The following is a 19048-nucleotide window of genomic DNA, read 5'->3' on the forward strand; positions in this document are numbered from 1 at the left end:
AAATGACATGACTGGACAACTAACTAGTTAAGCGGTATATGTAAGAGAGGAGTTGAAGATGATGTCAAAAGTTGCAAACCATGGTAATGCCCTGAGGAATAACAGAAACCTTGGAAAGAATTCTGTTTTAGACACAGTACACGTGAGATGCTTACAAGACATTCAATTCAAAATATCCAAAAGGCAAAACTAACCAAGTGCTTTGTACAATAAGCTTACTAAATGTTTTCTGAATTGAACTGGTAGCAATGCAAACTTGACAAGTTACATTAGACTACAGCTAACCAAGATAAACAACCTATTTCCCAGGTGAGAACCAGTGCTACTATGCTTTAGCTAATACTCAATGCCTAGATGCTTTATATATGCTTTTAATAGGTTAAGTATTTTATTATTCTGATTTCAAGATGGAGACAATTTCTGCTTTGTCACATCAGTGGCACTAATAATTTGTGGGACCTGGCCTGAGGACAAGGAGCATCCAAAGACTATCTTATCTACTGCAGAAGTCAGTTTTCATATAAGTAAAAACATAGTTATGTATACAGGTGTATTCATTAATTAACTAATTTGTTCAACAAACATTTAACAGTTAATATGTGCAGTGTAGCATGCTAGGAGAGATATGAAGGTAAATAAAACATAGCCCTTAGCCTCCAGGGTGTGGGGGTGGGGTGGAGACTGGTAGCTAATATTTCTGAAAAAGATAAAATAAATACAAAGATGACTATAATAAAAATTGGAATATGATATATACATGATATTACTATAGAATGATGAGATATAAAGAAGAATGGGGGAGGATGGGAGATCAGAGAAGGCTTCATTTAGAAGATGGCACCTGAGAAGGGCCTTGAAGGTTAGATGTACTGTCCATACATGGAGCTAGAGGAAGAAGATGGCCATTTCAGACACAGAGACCAGTTTTGGCAAAAGAAACAGAAGCCAGGGAGGGGGTAGGGGAGGGGCAGTTTTAGAGACAAGTAGTAGATTAGCCAGGGTATATGCAATATCTGAGGGGGGAGTTGTACACAGTAAGGCTCAAAGAGTAGGCTGAAGTCAAATTAGATTTTTAAAATGAAAATAAAGCTGTTTCTTTAGGTCAACTAGAAATAGCAAAACAAATCATTGCCTTAAAATGTAAAATCTCTTCTAACAACTGAAATATGTCTTTGGCTTACAATAGCTATTAAGGTTGTATCAAAATAGTCATGTATTTTTGTGGGAAATATAATTCAATATAGTGCACCTGACTAGGGATTTAAATAGTTTTTATTTTAATCAAATAATCCCCTGACGGGATACAAAAAGATTTCTCTCTTTGATCTTGTGGGTCATAATAAATAAACTGCTGGCACCTACTTGTTTGGTCCTCCCACAATTAAAACAACTCTCCACCAATCTTGTTGTCACTACTAGAGAAAAATAGTACTGAAGTAGAAAAAGGGCACAATTATTATTACTCTTAGATCCTCCAAAATGAGAAGAAAAAAAATCCTTCTAATAGGAAGACTATTTTCTTACTTCAGCCCTCACCAGATGGTAGATAGACTTCATCATCAATTTTGGCCTAAAAAAGATTGGAGGTACTCCTCCCCACCCCACGTCTGCTGCTAGACTGACAGCACACTACCCTAGGGCTCCAACCAATATAATTTGGCACCATGAACTGAATAGAGGCCCTATCCTTATGTTGACTGATCCTACTTCAATCTGCTTGTCGGTCCTGACATGCTTTCAAAGCATTGTGACCTCAAAGCATTGAAATATGTCTTAGCAGCCCATCTGGAAGCTCTCTTCTCAAAAACTATACAAAATAACTGAAATCTGATGCCATTCAGAGCCAAATAAGGGAGGAAGCATGTAACATAAAGGGCCCCCTGGGTGCTGGTCACAACTCTGTCACTAACAAAGCCGTATTAACCTTAGCTGGGTCACCTCAAGACCTCAGTTGCCTCATCTGTAAAATAACTGAGGCTGGATTAGATGACCGGTAAGGTTCCTTCCTCTGATCTGAGAGTATACAAAAAACTTTGCTGAGAGAAATTCAGCTAAGAGTAAAGAATGGAATAAGCCAATTGCCTTGCTGTGAAAAGGGGGCGGAGACAAATTTCTATATTACATGAGCTTATTATTAAATAAAAATTGAATTATTTTGAACATGTAAAAAAAAAGAGTTCACTTAAAGAGGCCACAAGGACCTAAAAATGTTCAAAGAAAGTAATAGAAATGCTATAATGAGCAGCTTCAGAATCCAAAGCATGGGGGTTTTGTTCAAATTCAATTTTGTCCATGAAGCCACTTTTGGTTAGACAACAGAGTTTAAGCTTAAAGCGCATTGACTGCCCTTCTAGAGTCTAAAAACAAACCATCCTTTGTTTTCAGAAGTAACCCCGTTAACCACATTACTTTTTCCAAATAAAAAGTTCTTACAATGAAAGGCTTCTAAAATTCAAATATGCACGGATGGGATCTCAATTCTAACAAAGCTTTTATTTAAAAAAAAAAAAAGTATTCTTTCAGAATTAACTTGGGAGACATTGCCCCACATTTGTATTGGTTTGGTACCAGACTCTTAATACTCAAGTTTAGCCATTATGGAATTGGCATACAATGCACCCAACTTTACATTTCTTCCTAGAGCAAGAGTATCTGTTTCTGTATCTGTATCTGTATCTGTATCTGTATCTGTATCTGTATCTGTATCTGTATCTCTCTCTCTCTCTCTCTCTCTCTCTCTCTCTCTCTCTCACACACACACACACACACACACACACACACACACACACACACACACACACACACACACATGCTGTGACATTCTTCCCTTTCTTTTTTATCATATACTGCCCATGGTTTCTTTCTCAGAATAATGTTATTAAATATATAAAATAAAACCTATTGAATTACAAAGAAAATCAATTATTTTGAAATAGTTGTCAAAATATAAAAAAAAAAAGTTCACAGATTAAGGACCTCTTTCCTAGAGAGTGTCATGAGAGAGATGGTTTAGGGTTCTGACAGAAGATACATAGAAACTTCTATAGGTTGCAGCCAGTCTTGCCTCCAAGTTTTAGATATTTAACAAAACCACTTCCTCTGAGAGTTTCTGAACCCAACAATCTTCACCTGAATACTGGGGATACATGGGGCAGGATCTAGGGGTGAAAGGGTTAGAACACAAAGAGTAGAAAATACACAAGTAGTGAGAGGAAGGATGTGGGAGTAAAGAAGGCTAGACAGAGGCAGGAAAGGGACAAGGTTTCCAGAAGTATTTCCAGAGGCACTCAAGTCTTGTTGCCTTCATAATGGTTCTGAGTACTTAAATACAAAGCGACACCAACATCGACAGAGAAAACATAAAAAAGAGATTCCATAACAAAAGTCTCTGCTTATACTTGATTGGAAAGAAATGAAGTCTTTCTGGAGGCTCAGTTCTCTCTCACTCAGTTCCCTCCCCTATCACTAAGAAATGGATCAACCCATTAATATCATTCTCTGATTCATGAGTAAACTACTCCTTCAACACACCAACATAGCCCTAACTCCAGGCCCCTAGCACCCTCCCCACAAAACGGAGTCAGGAAAGAAGCCATCTAACGCTGAAAGGAAACTTCTCTAAGCTGCTGAAACCTTTAAACACACACACACACACACACACACACACACACACACACACACACACACACACACACACACCAATAACAACCATGAGAAAATAGTCCACTTCCAAATCCCCTACAGTTCCTGGGACGTTATTAAATGCCCACAAATGGGCATTTGGTGCCCTTTATCTTTCCCCCAAATGTGGCAGGAAAGGGGATGTGAGAGAGAAGATCTCCTGCCTCCTGTGGAAAGAGAAAGGGAAGCCCCAGGGAAAAGAAACAAGCAGGAAACCCCACCATTCTTGGGTATTTTGTGTGTCTCTTCTCTAGGAACTGAAAGGACCCTTTGTGTGACACACACACACACACACACACACACACACACACACACACACACACACACACACACACACACAGCCTGTGAGATTGATTTGAGGGAAAGAAAAGGGAGGATACTTTTATCATGCCCCCCTCCCTTCCTCCCTTCCTTTTTTGCAGTTAGTCACAGCAAATAAACGCCCTGCGAGGAGTCTTAGTTGCCTCTTTCTGGCTCACTACCCTCAGCCTGTGGGCTTAAAGATAAGAGAAAGGAGGAGACAAAAACCAGCAAATGATCTGGGGAAGTAGAGAGGAAACGCAGGGGGGCTGAGGGGAAGGTGGCGAGGGGTAAGAGGGTGAGGCTGAGGGGGGAGGAGAAAAAGCCTGAGGGGAGCAGAAGGAGAGGCGGAAGAGGGCGGGAAGCCAAAGGAAAGGGAAATTGGGGGAAGGGAAAGAAGGTGGGGGAAGTCGCTTAGGGAGGTGATGGAAGCCCGCAGGAGGATGGGCATGGGAAATCGTCAGCTACAGGGACCGCGAGAGGATGGAGAGGTGGAGGGGGAGCAGCAGGGGGCCAAGCCCCGGCTTACTGGGAATCATCAATTATTAAATGATTACATCATCCCTGTCATTAGAGCAACCCACGCCGCCAGGGTCCCCCGGGGTGGGGGCGGGGGGCTCCACCAGCTCAGCAGGGGCGGAACCCGCTTCTCCCTCCCGAGCCCGAGCCCAGCTCCAGTCCAGTCCTTCCCGGGGTGGGGAAGGAGCTGGGGTCGGGGGTCCGCCGCGCCGGGGCAGTGCAGGGAAGCCCGCGCCGCGCGCCTGTCAGGTCCGGAGAATGCTGGCGAGCCGCAGCGGCCGCGCGGCGCCCGACCCCGCGGCCGGAGATGCGGGGGTCCGGAGGAGGAGCCGGTGCCGGCGGCTGCGGCGGCCGCTGCAGCATCCTCTCCCCCGCCCACCCCCGCCCCGCTTACCTGAGGCTCCCAGCCCCATTCACATGGTCTTCTCCCGGCGCTCCTCTGCGGGCTCCCGGGGAGGCAGGCAGGCGACCCTTCCGAGGGGGCGGGCGCAGGAGGAGCAGGAGAAGCGGGAGGAGGACAGCGCCAGGGTCTCTCCCCCCCCAGCCCCGGCGGCCGGCTCCCTCCGGGTACCAGCTGCCGCTCTGGGAGGCGGCGGCTTCGGTGCGGGCGCTCCGCAAGCCACCCCCACCACCCCGGGAGCTAAGCGCTGCGCCGCCCCGGCTGGCAAGGGAAGGAGGGGGCTCTAAGGGGCCGTGGCCTCCCCTCTCCTCGCGCGGCTGCTCCTCTGCACAGCGAGCCTTGAGCCTTCCTCCTTCTCCCTCTCCTCCTCCTCCTCCTCCTTCTCCTCCACCCTCTCCTTCTTCTCCTTCTCCCTCTCCTCCTCCTCTTCCTCCTTCTCCTCCCCCTCCTCCCTGGCCCGCTCCTGACAGATGGCGCAACTGCAACTACGCCGCGGCTGCTCTCCCGGCTGGGCTACTCCCCCTGATGCTCCGGCCCCTCCAGCTTGGGGAAGGGAGAGAAAGAAAAAAGGGAGGGGAAGGGCGGAGAAAGGGGGAGGGCCGCATCTTGAGAGCGGCAGGCCCTGCAAGCCTATCACCGGAGGCCTAGCCCCCAAGAGCGGCCGTCATTGGACCCGGCCGCGGGGGCGGGGGCGGGAGTGGGCGGGCCCGGGAGCTGGTGGTGTGCTTCAGGGTGTCAGCGGGCATCCCGATGGGGACAAGGAGGATTTGAGTTCGCGGAGTGGGCTGTGTGAGCAGTAAGGCTTATGGAGAATTTTTTTTTTTTAGCAAAAAATTGAGGAGTGGGTAAAGTGTGCTGCGTCCAGTTCAGTCTTTAAGGGTTACGAGTCTTTCTCTTTTGGTTCTTCAACACTCCTTTCAGTACAGTTTTAGCATTTCCCCATCCCCTGCCACCCTTAAAACCATGGAAACCTGTTTAACAAAGTAGCGGCTTGCCCTCCTGGTGTTACAGTGTTTCAGGGGTGGGAGGACAAGGTTATAAAGTGTTAGGGTGCTCAGCGAAGCGTTCTGAGAGCTGTGTGCTCCCTACACAGTCTGAAGAAGGTGTGTGTGTGTGTGGGGGGGTACTCTCCCCAAGATAGAAATTGGGGAAATCTATATAAAAGAAAAAGATTCAAAGGTTTTTTTTTTTTCTAGAAAGGATTCCTCCCACCCCCAAAGTGGTCAAGCCTGGTGGTGATTAGATTAGAGCTGCGTGGAAAGAAGAGATATTCAAGTGTGTGCATACCATAATGATAGGGTAGAAGCTTATGTTTGCACATTTTTTCAAAATCATGTGTAATAGTAGCCGGGGATTGTCTCTCCAAATGTTGTCTTTGGTTTCGGGTGACATTCAAGCTTCCCACTCCTTTGCCCTCCGATGCATGTTCTGTAGTTAAAAAAAAATTTTTTTTTTTTTGGTGGATGGGATACACCATTTGGGGGATAAATCAGTCTATTTCCTGTCATCCAACTTTTGTATGATGAGATATATCTACATGAAAAGTAAAATTTTGCCTTCCTGATTTTCTTTATAATTGATTTCTCTTTATCTGAGAGTTTCACTTTGAGGCTTAACTAAAATTCGTTCATTTAATAATAACAAATTGCACTTAATGCTTTGTGCAAGGAAACCCCTCTCCGCTCCAAATAAGCTTTAATTCTAATGGCATAACTCAGAGAGAAAGGAATGCATCTCAGTTATTACTGTCTGCCTTCTCTGGCACAGATTTGATGGGTTTACAATAGAGTAAGGAGGACCTACTCATAGTTTTAGAGTTGTAAGGGGCTTAAGGGACCCTATTCTTCAGTCCTCTCTTTTTACAGATGAGAGAACCAAGGCTAAGAAAAGATTAGTGACTTGCCCAAGGTCACCAAGTAAGTAAATGGCAGAGGTCCTCTGACTCCAAAGCCACTGCACCACACTGACTAATATTTGTATAAAGACAAATCAGAACATAATAACATTGCCATAGAACACTGTTTCATTTGGTCCCCTTAAAAATACCTACAAGAAGAAAAAGAAGACTCTGATACACTGTCTTAGAGAAGATATTGACATTTATCCAAAGGATAAGCAGGGATCCTTTTGAAAATACTTCAAGTACCTCAAATTTCTCAGCTAGCTACTGTTAATTTTCTCTGTCTATGGGTTGTTCCCACTTGTTCTACAAGTCTGTCTTTTAAAAATGAAACATGGACAGTCTACCAGCACCATGCCAGGAAACTGAATCTCTTCCATTTGAACTGTCTTAGGAAAATTCTGAGGATTACCTGGCAGGGTAAGGTACCAGACACTGAAGTCCTTGCTCAAGCTGAACTGACAAGTATTCAAATTATGCTTCAGAGAGTGAGCTCTGATGGGCTGGGCATGTTGGTCGAATGCAAAATGTACACTTGCCCAAAAGACTATTTTATGGAGAACTTGTATGGGGCAGGCGATCACATGGTAGCCAGAAGAAGTGATACAAGGACACTGTCAAGGTCTCTCTCAAGAACTTTGGATTTGACTGTGCAACATGGGAGACACTGGCACAGGACCACTCAGCATAGCATGCCCACATCAGAAAGGTTGCTGTGCTCTATGAGCAAAGCAGAATTGAAATAGCACAAAGTAAACATAGGATGTACAAATTTGGAATATCCACCCCAAATATTCATACAGACTATCTGTGCCCAGCCTGTGGTAGAGCATTCCAAGCTCATATTGGTCTGATCAGCCACAGTCTGACACACTGAAATTTCACTTTATTATGGTGATGTTATTTTGATCCTCTTCGAGAATGAAGGACAATAACCAATCAACCAAGAGATCATACAGTCATAGCTTTAAAGCTGATTTTAGAGATCATCTGATCAAATCCCTTCATTTTACAGATGAGGAAACTGAGTCTCAGAGATTTTAAGTCCTTTTCCAAAGGTTACCTAGGTAATAAGTCAGATTCCAGTCCTTTGACTGTTAAGTCAACATTTTGTTTCATACCACACTGAATATGCCATCCAAAGTACCTATTGACAAGCTGCCATCAAGAGGGCATTCTGTCTTATTTCCTTTAACACCTTAAAAATCCTATTTACTGCCTTCCTCAAAAGTATTTGGATTCTTCTTGAGTGTTTTAGGTGGTTCAGATGAGTGGATCAAATACTGAAGGAACTCTGGATTATTTTATTAGTGGAGAAATGTCATTAAAGATGATGCATTATCATCTTCTTTACTGCTGTTTCTTAGGAACAATAGGACCTTTCCATTGACTTGCAGTTAAAGCCTCCTTTGTGTGTTGTCAAACCCAGGTAGAATGTTGAATTCTTTGAGAGGAGGTACTGTGTTTTCTATTTGTATTGCTACTCCTTAGCACAATTCTTTGAGCACAGGTCTGACCATGTCACCATCCCATTTGATAAATTTAGTGGGCTCCCTATTATCTCCAGGATCAAATAAAAAATTCTGCTTGGCTTTGAAAGTCCTTCAGAACCTGGTCCTTTCCTCTCTTTCCAGTCTACCTTACTCCCATGTACTCTGATATCCAATAACACTGGCTTCCTTCCTAATTTACTTCTTTCGCAAGCCTTCCTCTCATCTCTAGACTCCACTCATTTTTACTATCCAGAATTGTATCCCTTCTTTTCTCAGTATTCTGACTTCCTTCAGGTCTAAGCTCAAATCTAACCTTACGCAAGAAGTCTTTCCAGATCCTCCTTAATGCTAGTGCCTTCCCTTTGGGGTTGTCTTCAATTTATCCTTTACATACCTTGTTTTATACATGTTGTCCAATCTCGTCTGACCTTTCCTGATTCCATTTAGGGTTTTCTTGGCAAAGACACTGGAGTGGTTTGCAATTTCCTTTTCCAATGAATCTGTTTTGTCTGGCAATCAGAGAATAAGTGATTTGCCCAGAGTCACACAGCTAGGAAGTATCTGAGGCTGGATTTGAACTCAGGTCTTCCTGACTCCAGGCCCAGAGCTCTATCCACAGAGCTACCAACTGCCTCTATTTTGTATAGTTATTTGCGTGTTTTCTCTTGAATTAGATTATGATCTTCTTGAGAACAAAGACTGTCTTTTGCCTTTCTTTGTATCCTCAGCCCTTAGTAGAATGCCATGCACATAGCAGGTGTTTAATAAATGATTATTGAAATTGTGGATGACTATTTTCAGCAATACAATGATCCAAGACAACTCCAAAAGACCCAAGATAAAAAATGCTATTTGCCTCCAGAGAAATAACTGATGGTGTCTGAATATAGGCTAAAACATACCGTTTTTCTCTTTCCTTCTTTCTTTTGTTCCTTCCTTCCTTTCTTCCTTTTCACAAAATGACTAATATGGAAATAGGTTTTATGTGATTGCACATGTATAACCTGTATCAGATTGCTTACCATCTCAGGGAGAGAAGAAGGGAGGGAGGGACAGAATTTAGAATGTCAAAACTTTTAAAAAGCCATTTTAATTGTTTTTATATATAATTGGGGGAAACAAAATATGATTTAAAAATAAGTAATTGTTGACTTAACTAGTAAATTCTCAATAAGTTCCTTTATTCATTTATGTGAATTCATTTATTCATTCATTATGCTATAGAAAATCATGAAAGACTGGATTTCTGTCTCATATTTTCATCTAGTTTTACCCTGGACAAAAATGTTGCTCATTCTCATAACTGTGTTATGAAGAAGATAAAGTAGGAATATGGGTGAGTAGTTCCCGATGCCCTCTTGATCACTTTTTTGAGGTGGTAATTCTGTCCATTCTTTTTGGCATCTTCCCCTCCCTAATAAAACTTACTAAATGATCCCTCAAGGCCCTCAAAGTTGTGCAGCCTCCAATATGGATTTTGATGATTTGGACAGGTCCAGTTAACCTTCCTAACTTCATCTTCTAAAGTACCATTCCTACTTCCTAATTTAGCCATTACTGATTTTTAAAGACTTCAAAGTACCATCTATGAATCTAAGGTAATTTTATTAATTAACACTCTAATAAGTCAATGACTAAAAATTTCTGTATGGAATGTTTTTCTCTCTGTGTGTCAAATGCTTTGCTAGTATGGCACCCAGTATGTTATAAATGTTGCAAGGTAAGACGTCGTCATCATCAAAACCCTTTATTAGATATATATTGACATGATGCATTATGCTAGATGTGGCATACAGATTAGATTTTAAAATGTTTCTTTTCTCCAGCAATATCACTGCTAGGTCTTTAACCCAAAAACATTTAAAAAAGAGGGGGGAAAGGACCTACTTGTACAAAAATATTTATAGCAGCTCTTTTTGTGGCGGCTAAGGATTGGGAATCAAAGGATGCCCATCAATTGGGAAATGGCTACACAAACTATGGTACATGATTGTAATGGAATATTGATATCTTATTAATATCATGTCTTCTTAACATGACAAACAGGATGATTTCAGAAAAAACCTGCAAAGACTTACATGAACCAATGCATAGTGAAATGGACAGAACCAGGAGAACACTGTACACAGTAGCAGCAATATTATTCGATGAAGAACTGTGAAGAACCTAGCTATTCTCACCAATACAATGATCCAAGACAATCCCAAAGGACGCATTGATGAAGCATACTATTTGCCTCCAGAGAAAGAATTTATATTTATTGAATACAGATTGAAGCATGTTATTTTTCATTTTCCTTCATTTTTTCCTTTTATTCAAGTCATTTGGTACAAATTGATCAATATGGAAATGTTTTATGTAACTGCATATGTATAATTTATGTCTGATTGCTTACCATCTCAGAGAAGGGGAAAGGGAGGAAGAGGAGGGAGAGAGAGAATTTGGAATTCAAAACTTTAAATAGAAATGTTAAAAAATTGAAAAAAAAAGTTTCCTTTCCTTTAACAGCTCACAATTTAAGATCTACCAGATATGTTAAAATGGAGTACTTGAAACTAAATACTCTGATAATTAAAAAGACTGCATTTACTTTTATTCCTTTTCAGCCGTACTTGCATTAGACATAATACACAAGAGGGAATTGGGAATTAGGACATCTTATTGTATTATTTCCTGGGTGAGTTCAGGCAAGTCATCTCCTGAGCACTTCAGTTTGTAAGATCCTTCAAGGCAAGTAAGGTTGCATTTTCATCTTTTTATTGCAAACACCTTGCACATAGTAGGGGCTTAAGAACTGCCAAAAATAACTACAAAATTACTTCCATTTTACAGAAGAGAAAATTAGATCAATCAATCAACAATCTCTTACAGAGCACGCACTATACACGCATACATACTCATATATTGTTAGTTCCCGTCTACAAGGTTTAATGGTTAAAACTATTCATTCTTTTTTCAAAAATTGATACATTTCCCATGTGCCAAATAAGAACATACTTTCCAATACTTTTGCAGAACCACCAAAAATGTCTTGAGATTCTTTGAGATTTTGCCCACCTTAAGAGTAATATGTTTTATGAGGATGTCCAGCAACTAAATGAAGTAACAGAATTTCAAGCCATAGTTACTGTAAAATGTTGTGTTGAAAGGCAGCTATGGAAATATCCTAGTAACCCAGGGTGAGTAATAGTTTATATGGAGAAGAAAAGATCAATTCATTCATTTTACTACTTCATGGAGTAGTGTTGTTTAAAAATTGCTTGAGCTGGTAAAATTTTTAAATGTATTTACAAGGTTGAATTCAGGTGCCTGAGGTTATGTTTTGTACTTGGAAAGATGTTCCATTGTGTTTGCATGTATTAAAGTCATTGCCTACTATGTGCAAGGGCTATATTGATACATACAACAAAAACTGTATTCTCAAGGAATGTGCAATCTAATGAGGTGAAAATGTATACAAAATGTATACAAAGTGTATACAAATAACTAGGACACAAGGAGGGTAAGATAAGGGTAAGCAGAAGGGCTACACAAAATGCTCCAATTCAGGAGGAAGATGCATCTTTCAGTGTGTAGGCAAGATTTCAAGGAGCACATGGCACTTGAGTTAGGCCATGTAGGTAGGGAAGAATTTCAATTGATAGAGATGGGTGGAAGGGGAATAATTTCCACCATGGGGACCAAGTGAACGAAGATGAGAAAGGCAATGTAATGGAGTAATACTGGACGTGGTATCAAAGGACCCAGGTTCTTGAACCTGTGTGTTCATCTTTCATTGCCAAAGAAGACCATACCATCAGAGAAATAATGACATGACTCGCACTTGACTTTGTTTTGAGTGAGGGAGGGCTGTGCAGGTCACCAGCCTCACTTCTGCTCCAGAGCCATCTGAATCCAGTGACCAGATATTCATCAGGATGACTGGAGATGACCCAGGATGAGACAATTGGGGTTAAGTGACTTGCCCAAGGTCACACAGCTAGTAAGTGTCAAATGTCTGAGGTAAGATTTGAACTCAGGTCCTCCTGACTCCTGCACTGGTGCTCTATCCACTGTACCACCTAGCTGGTTCTTGGACACTTGCTAGCTATATGGCTGTAAGGGAGTCAATTAGCTTCTTTCAGACTCAGTTTCCTCATCTATAAAATGAGGATAACAATACATACACTAGCTTATGGAGTTTTTATGAGAAAAGTGCTTTAAATCTATCAACCTAAACTATAATTATTTTTGTTCCAGGGCACAAATAATTCAAGTGAAGAAATATGAAGAATTCAGGCATACAAAAGGTAGCAGCTTCACAATAAAATATTCTAATCAAGACACTGTTCTAGGGCAAAAACTCAGAAGCTAGGTTTAATACTATGTAGGAGAACTCTGTCATGAGAGAAAATCACTTATGATATGGATTATATGTGCCTTACATGAAATCATCGCCCCGGAAATAGATTGATTTCTATAAACATATAATATAATAAGCACTAAAATGTAAGACCCTACCCCCGCCCCTCAATAATAGTGTAATAATGGAATTTAGTTATCTTTTCCAAATATTTTTTCTCAATGTAGCAAATGACTTCCAATAATAATAACTATGTATAATTCTTTAAAGATCGCAAAGCACTTTACATATATTATCCTTATAACAGCCCTCTGACGTAGATGCTATTATTATCCTTATTTTGCAGATGAGGAAAAGTGACTTACTCAAAATCATGTAACTAGTTATCTGTGCCAGGATTCAAACCCAAGTCTTCTGACTCCCAATGCAACATTGTAATGCTTCACAAAGATTTAGCAAACTGTCCAGAATGGATGTCTTATCTATTTCTGTAGCGTTAGTCAATTCCTCTAGTTATCTGCTTTAAGGTTTCCCATAAAAAGTAGGGTAGGAAGCTTTACTAGCTCTCTACACCAGACAAATCTGATAAGTTATAGGGTCATTGCTTTGAAGTAGGAAGAGACCTTGGAGGTCAAGTCCAAACCCCTTATTTTATAAGCCAGTCAACTGAGGCTCAAAAAAATTAAATGATACAGTGTCTGAGGCAGGATTAGAACCCTGCCTTAGTCTTACTCCAAGATCTGTCTTACTCCAAGACCCCTACTCTAACCACCATACCATACTATGTCTCCTAATTGTTTATTATTTTTAACTGTCAAGTCAGCTTCCATATACCGCCCCCCACAAAAAAAAGCCAGTAAATCCTGACTAAATGAACAATTTTGGTTTGTAGCCAATCTGTTAAAACTTCAATGCAATCTGAAGACTCCTGGAATTTTTACATATGGTCACCTATATCCATTAAATGAATCTGTCATTACAACCTTTAAAAGAAAAGTCAATGAATCCAGACTATTCCATACTAAACGCACTCACAAGGTAGTGGTGCCCACACAGAAGTGAAAGGGGAAGTGAAGTGGAAATGCCTTTCTGTATACCAAGTATTAGTCAGGTAGCGTGGTACAGGCTCTCAAATCAGAGGGAAAAGGTTCAAAGGTTACCTCTGATACTACCTGTATTGGGCAAATTAGTGAGCCAATAAGCATTTATTAAAAATTTATCCTTACTATCAAGAAACTATCCTTACTCTTAAGAACTTACTTTACTATCAGGTCAAGAACCCTTCCTAGGCTGCAACTTCCTCTTCCAGCTCTAAGATTATAATTCTGTTACAGCTTTAGGATAATTCTGATTTCAAGCAAGATTTTTTGTGCTTTACTTTCCCAATGCTTGACAGGAAGGCAGAATTTTATAGCAGACAAAGCCATGGGGTTCAGCCAAGCAATAGTTTTCAGTATTCCTGAGACCATAGAGTCTGGTGCCAAAGAAACTTCAAGATGTACAAATTAGTGAAGCTATGTGTTTATGCAGAAGTAAATTTCTAAAAAATTAAAAGACAATAAAAGTGTTACTTAAGCAAATGGACAAACAACTACAGTATAGAACTAGATATGGCCTTGTTAAGGATGAACATTTATTTCACTATCCCTTGAATACCGGCATTTTCTTCCTCCTTAAACTTCTCCCCTCCCCCCCAACTATGCTAATTTACTCTTTAATAGGCATCAGAGTTCTGCTTCTATCTAGTAAATCTTTGAAGACACAGGATTGGTCCAGGATTTTACACTTTTGAAATCTATTAGCAAAGCTTCCTGTCTGTTCACCCCATGGTGGGTGTTCTTTTGTTTCTTTGTGTTCCCATGGCCCCCCTTTTTTCCTGGGTCTTTCAACTAGCATGACACAATGGAGAGGAGAATGAAACTGGCCGAAGAACTTAGAAAATTGGAAACCTGGGCTCATGCCAAAAGTATGGTCACCCTGATTTCCCTGCCCTCCCCCCACCCACAACCCCACCCCCGTGCTCATTTCGTTGCCTAGGTCTCGGGGGACTGGGAAAGCCAAAGGCAGCCAAGAGATGTGAGGGGTTTTTTCTCTTTGACAACAGAGGCGCGCTGAGTAACAGGGTTGCACATTTAAAAGTTTCTATTCAATGGGATTGAAGGGAAGTGTCAAACCACAAATCAAAGCAAATTTATATATATATAGAAACACTTAGAAAGTAGCATATTCGAAGTGAAGTTTTTGTTGTTGGTGCTTTGGGTTTTTGTTTTTGTTTTTTGGCTATTTAGAAAAGAGGAAGCCACAAATATTCAATTAAAATATCTTTTGTGTACAGTAGCGTCCTTCTATATTTACTTCTTACCTTGTAATGCTCTCTTGTGTGTGTTTGGGCTGGAGAGAGGAGAAGAGGAGAAAGATTTCTCCCTCTTGGTCTGAACAATAGGATTTGGTTTGGAATTTAACTGAAACCAAAAATCGATTGAAGAGTGGGATGTTGCCCCCAGTACAAAGAAAAATGGATTCCAAAGGGTCTCCAGACAAAACACTAGTCTAGAGACGGTCATATTAGCAAATTAGCAAGGTAGAACTTTCCAAAATTGTGTTTCCCCCTTCTCTAGGGAAAGAGGCGGCATACTTATTTTCGCCCTGCCTTTTCCCCAAACAACCTTTCTTCTTTATACTCATTGGTGTTGAGCTAGGAATACAGTAGTATTTCCTTCCCTGGGAGGTGTGTGTGTGTGTGTGTGTGTGTGTGTGTGTGTGTGTGTGTGTGTGTGTGTGTGTGTGTGTGTGTGTGTGTGTGTGTGTGTGTCAGGGCTATATTTGCCAATAAAATCTTAAGTGACTAAGAAACCAAGAGGCTTCTAAAACAAAACAAACCTTAACATATAAAGATTTTATTCCTTTTGATTAGCTATAGTACTTCATAACATAAAATAAACGAAGAGATTTTTTTCAAAAAGATGGAAAAGAGAAGGAAGAAAGATTATACCGGGACACAAAATATCAGACAGCCTCCAACCTAGACAAATCTTGCTTTTACTGTCACAAGAGTTGGGTAGGAAGGCAGAAAGTATTGTTACATCATTTAAAAGCAGATGCATTTACAGTAATTCTTTTTTTATAGCATTTTATTTTTTCCAATTATATAGAAAGACAATTTTTAGATTCATTTTTATAAGATTTTGAGTTCCCAATTTTTCTCCCTTCCTTCTTCCTAAAATGGTAAACAATTTGATATAGGTTATATATATATATGTGATTATGTAAAACATACTTCCATATTGGTCACAGCTATGAAGTAAGAAACAGACTAAAAGGAAGAAAAACACAAAAAAATAAAGTAAGTGAAAACAGTGTGCTTCAAATCTGCATTTAGAGTCCATCAGTTCTTTATCTGGATGTGGATAGTATTTTCCATCATGGGTCTTTTGTAATTATCTTGGATCGTTGTATTACTGAGAAGAACTAAATCAATGACCATCACACAACGTTGCTGTTACTGTGTACAATGTTTTCCTGGTTCTGCTTATCTCACTTTTTGTCATTTCATATAAGTCTTTCTAGGTTTTTTGGAAATCTTCTTGCTCATCATTTCTTACTGTACAATAGTATTTCATTATATTTATATACCATAACTTGTTCAGCTATTCCCCAGTTGATTGGCATAGTAAATCTTGATACAGTGCCATTGATACACAAAGATAGGTGATCCTATGGAATTTCTTTTCTTTTTCTATCTCATTCCTTCCGTTTTGGCTTTGCACTTAGGATGATACCCATCTCAGAACCAGTGACAATTTTGTACCTTTCCTCCACAGAACTCTCTTCTTATAAAATTTTTCCAGAAAAAAAAAACAACTTCAGGAACTTCTAGAATTTTCACGTGTCAGTTTCATAGGATTTCCTTTTCCTCAGTTAGTATTTATGTCTTTAAACTGGAAAGCAAGAATAGCTATCACTATGTAGAAATGGACAACGGGCAAGGATAATAGTGATTGATTGGAGAAAAGAAAGGACAGAATTGCAGTAGTTCCTTTTTTTATAGCACTTTATTTTTTCCAGTTATATGGAAAGGTCATTTTTAGGATTCATCTTCATAAGATTTTGAGTTCCCAATTTTTCTCCCTCCCTTCAAAATTTTGGAATTGTCTGAAAATGGAAGAGTCCAGCCTTGGAAAAAAGAAAGATATCAAAGTTGAGCTATAGAAGCAAGAAGGCAATTAAACAGATTGAGTTAATGTTCACTTCAATGTTTATTTTCAAACTGTTCATTTTGAAATTTAGAATGGAAAATTTTATTGAACAACATTTTTACATTTCCCCCCCAAAGTGTAAAAGATAAGATTCCTAGGTCCACCAGGTTGTGTGAGTCCAGTAGAGCCAATCTTGTAAAGTCAAATTTATGTGCCAAGATTAAAGATACTTGCGTGCAAGCCTTTTCTACCTAGAGGAAAAAGACATGGAGACCTTATAGTTAGAAGAGGAAGGTCAGACGTTATATGTCTTCTAGTTTCTAGTCCAACTTCTTCAATTTACAGTTGAAAACTAAGTGACTTGTCTAAAGCCACAGTGGTAGTATCACAGCTAAGAAAAAAACCTAGATTTCCTGCCTCCAAATACAGCACTATTTCTCTATATAGCATTGCCTCATAGGCCTAATAAAAAGTCATATTTCTCTAATTGTATTCCATATAATGGGGGGTCCTATAAGGGAATTTTGATGCTAGCAATATTTTCTCCTATAAAATATTGTACGTGGAAATTATCTATCTATCAAATATTATATGCAGCAAATTTTATGTGGAAATTGGCTTCATTTTCTTTGTTTTGCCCCTGAATTTTCTCAACCCTCCCCTTATTTAGGAATAGTCCATACTACCAGAATGTAGTTATGTGGTCTGTCAATATATATCAAGCTCCAAAGCATTCTGTGGTGAAATTGATTTGGGAATTGTTTATATAGAAGGCTTTGTACCTGGCACAAGGTCCTTAATCTCTTTGGATCTTAACTTCCTAATTTTCCTAACCCACAAATATGCTTAAAGCAGGGATTCTCATCCTTTTTAGGGTCAGGTGAAAAATTCCATCCCAGTCAGTGCTAGTATTGGATCCATGAGTGTCTGCTGCTCTTCTAGCTTGGTGAAATAGGGAGATCCAGTCTCAAAATTAAGAGAGAGAGAGAGAGAGACAGACAGACAGACAGACAGACAGACGGATGGACGGACAGACGGATGGACGGACGGACAGACAGACAGAGACAGAGACAGAGAGAGACAGAGAGACAGAGACAGAGAGACAGAGAGAGACAGAGACAGAGACAGAGAGAGAGAGAGAGAGAGAAAAGAAACTGAAGCCTAGAGAAGTTGTCAAACTGGAAGTCACTTTAAAAAAATTTATATATTTTTTTCCAATTACATGTAAAAACTTAAATTTCAAATTCCAATTTCACTCCCTTTCTCCTTTCTTGAGAAGACAAGCGATTTGGTATGGATTATATATGTGCAGTCATGCAAAACATTTCCATGTTAGGGAAGGCATTATTATTGATGACTAACTTGATTGAAAGCAACTTATATAAATGAAGAGTCTATGTTATTTGCCTTGGAAAGAATACCATAGAAACATAGATTTAGAATGGAGAGGATTCAGGATATCATCTAATCCAGGGGTGGGGAACCTGAGGCCTCGAGGTTACACATGGCCCTCTAGGCCCTCAAGTTCTGCCCTTTGACTGAATCCAAACTTCACAGAACAAATCCCCAAAACTTGGACTCAGTCAAAAGGCGGCACCCAAGAACCTAGAAGGCCACACGTGGCCCTGGGGCTGCAGGTTCCCCACTCCTGAATTTAATCCAACTCCCTCATTTTACAGATGAAGAACTGATGCTCAGAGAGATTAGGTTACACAGGCAGTAAGGACAAAATCCTGTCTCCAAACTCAGTGTTCTTTCCACTGTACCACATAAAGAATTGAGTTGCAAATATATTTATACAGTAAAGTATTGTTTATTAAGCAGCTAGTTCCTAATTTATCTATTGTGTAATTTTCGATGAATCAGTTTCCTGTACATAGTAGACATTCAGCAAGTGCTTGTTAAAGGAATTTAGTGTGCTTAAAATAAGGTGCCCCAGTAATGGTGTTTTATTTAGAAAGTGATCAGAAATAGTTCTTGAAAGGCATTTAAAAGTTGTCAGTACAGATATGACCAATTAGAAAAGAATTAGAAGTACTTTTGTTATGCTGTCAGAGTTGAATTATTACTGATTTTTCATGACACAGCACACGGTTACAATATTTAGCATTTGAATATCATCTGTGGAACTTGACAATTTTTTAGCCAACTTATTTAAAAGAAGCAAGTAGTAAATAGTTTCTGGTCAGTATTCAAATGATTTCTTATTAAACATCT

General features: G+C 40.0%; 1 protein-coding gene and 1 long non-coding RNA gene across 6 annotated transcripts in view; one reads left to right on the forward strand and one right to left on the reverse strand.

Moving 5' to 3' along the window:
• Positions 1–5305, reverse strand: part of FYN (FYN proto-oncogene, Src family tyrosine kinase) — a 296371-nt gene extending 291066 nt beyond the window's left edge. For 2 of the 5 annotated variants that reach the window (XM_072637647.1, XM_072637645.1), the window contains exon 1: positions 4895–5303. The gene's annotated coding sequence lies outside the window, so the exon portion shown is untranslated. Of the gene's footprint in view, positions 1–4894 lie in introns of all 5 variants that reach the window. The other 3 variants (XM_072637644.1, XM_072637643.1, XM_072637648.1) reach the window with 2 other exon arrangements.
• A 4212-nt stretch (positions 5306–9517) lies between these two features.
• On the forward strand, positions 9518–10884 carry LOC140526667 (uncharacterized). Its single transcript, XR_011974470.1, has 2 exons — positions 9518–9629; positions 10340–10884. It is a non-coding gene; the product is annotated as an uncharacterized lncRNA (long non-coding RNA).
• Positions 10885–19048: the final 8164 nt, after the last annotated feature.

Source organism: Notamacropus eugenii, chromosome 2 (genome assembly GCF_028372415.1).
Source record: "Notamacropus eugenii isolate mMacEug1 chromosome 2, mMacEug1.pri_v2, whole genome shotgun sequence".
NCBI classification, from domain to species: domain Eukaryota; kingdom Metazoa; phylum Chordata; class Mammalia; order Diprotodontia; family Macropodidae; genus Notamacropus; species Notamacropus eugenii.